The 1,326-nt window shown below is 41.6% G+C and overlaps 1 protein-coding gene across 1 annotated transcript in view; it reads right to left on the bottom strand.

Annotated features, from left to right (window-relative positions):
- Positions 1-1,326, bottom strand: part of TACR1 (tachykinin receptor 1) — a 256,694-nt gene that overhangs the window by 37,497 nt on the left and 217,871 nt on the right. The window lies entirely within an intron of this gene.

Here is a 1,326-nt window from a genome sequence, read left to right as displayed (position 1 = left end):
GTCAAATGCCTTAGGCACTACACCACTAGAGCTCAAATCAAACTGATTCCAGTTCATGGCAACCTCAATGTTACAGAGTAGAACTTCTCCATAGGGTTTTCTGACTATCATCTTTATGGAAGAAGCCTGTCAGGCCTTTCTTCTACAGAGATGCTGAGTGGTTTCAAACTGCCAACCTTTAGGTTAACAGGTGATTGAAAACCACTTACGCCACCCAAGCTCCTTTCTTTTGACACCTGAGATTGATTTTTCCACTACACACACCCTTTAGTGCCTAGAATATCTCAGAGTACAGATGAATTGTGAATTTTTGTTCCTATGAGATGCAACGCTTCCAGAAGAGGTTGAGGGAAGGAGAAGTTGTTGGTGAATGGTTCATACAGACACTACAAAAATCCACAAATATCTTTATGGACTTCAGAACAACACAAATTAACAAACATTCTATATCAAAGGATGCTTAGCCATCCTGAAGCAGAACTCTGTAGCTAGTAAGTCAGTGTCTACATTCACTCATGCCTGCATCCATACTGTCTGAGTATTTGCTGTGGGTCAGTTCTAAGATACTGGTGGTACAATAAAAGCAATACAGACCAGTATCTTTTTGAGTTCAGACTGTACTGAGGCTTTAGAGGAATTAATGGATTTACAATACGGCATGAAGGTGCTATGATGGATGGGCAAGGACACATTGCCATTGGAGCAAGGGGTTAGTCCCCTCTCCTAGCAAGAAGGGCCAGGGAAGGTTCCCAGAAACATAACCCATTAATGACCTCCTGCTCCTCTCTTTCTTTTCCAAATCACTCATTTTCCTCAGTTCCAGCTATGCACTCATTTCTGTTTTTTCCAATAATCAAACATGAATCAGTTAAATCAAGTTGGAAATCTCATCCATATACATTGCATCATCCCTTCTGGGAGCACCTACATTTTTATCTGGGGCTCCTGATATCAAACAAACCACTTCTCTATGGAGTAGGGCAGCATCCAGGTTAGCCCTAGATGAACCAGGTAAGTCCTCTAATCACCACGCAGAAAGAAAAACTGTGATGTAGAACTTACCTGAAAAAGCTATCAAGTTGTGATGAAACAATTTGAATATAATATCCCTACTCCTTACTTAGGGAGCTTTGGTGGTGTAGTGCCTAAGGCATTTGATTGCTAACCAGAAGACTGGTGGTTCAAATCCACCAACCACTCCTTGGAAGGAAGATTGGGCAATCTACTTCCATAGTGATACTGTCTCAGAAACCCAAGGAGGGGTCGCTATGAGTTGGATCTGGCTCGACTCAACTCGATGGCAGTGAGTTTTTTTTTTTTTTTTTT

This window comes from Orycteropus afer, unplaced genomic scaffold (assembly GCF_000298275.1).
Source record: "Orycteropus afer afer isolate SDZICR_OR568_19922 unplaced genomic scaffold, OryAfe1.0 scaffold00748, whole genome shotgun sequence".
Taxonomy (NCBI): domain Eukaryota; kingdom Metazoa; phylum Chordata; class Mammalia; order Tubulidentata; family Orycteropodidae; genus Orycteropus; species Orycteropus afer.
Note: the sequence above shows the minus strand (reverse complement) of the source record. Positions and strands in the feature narration are given on the sequence as shown.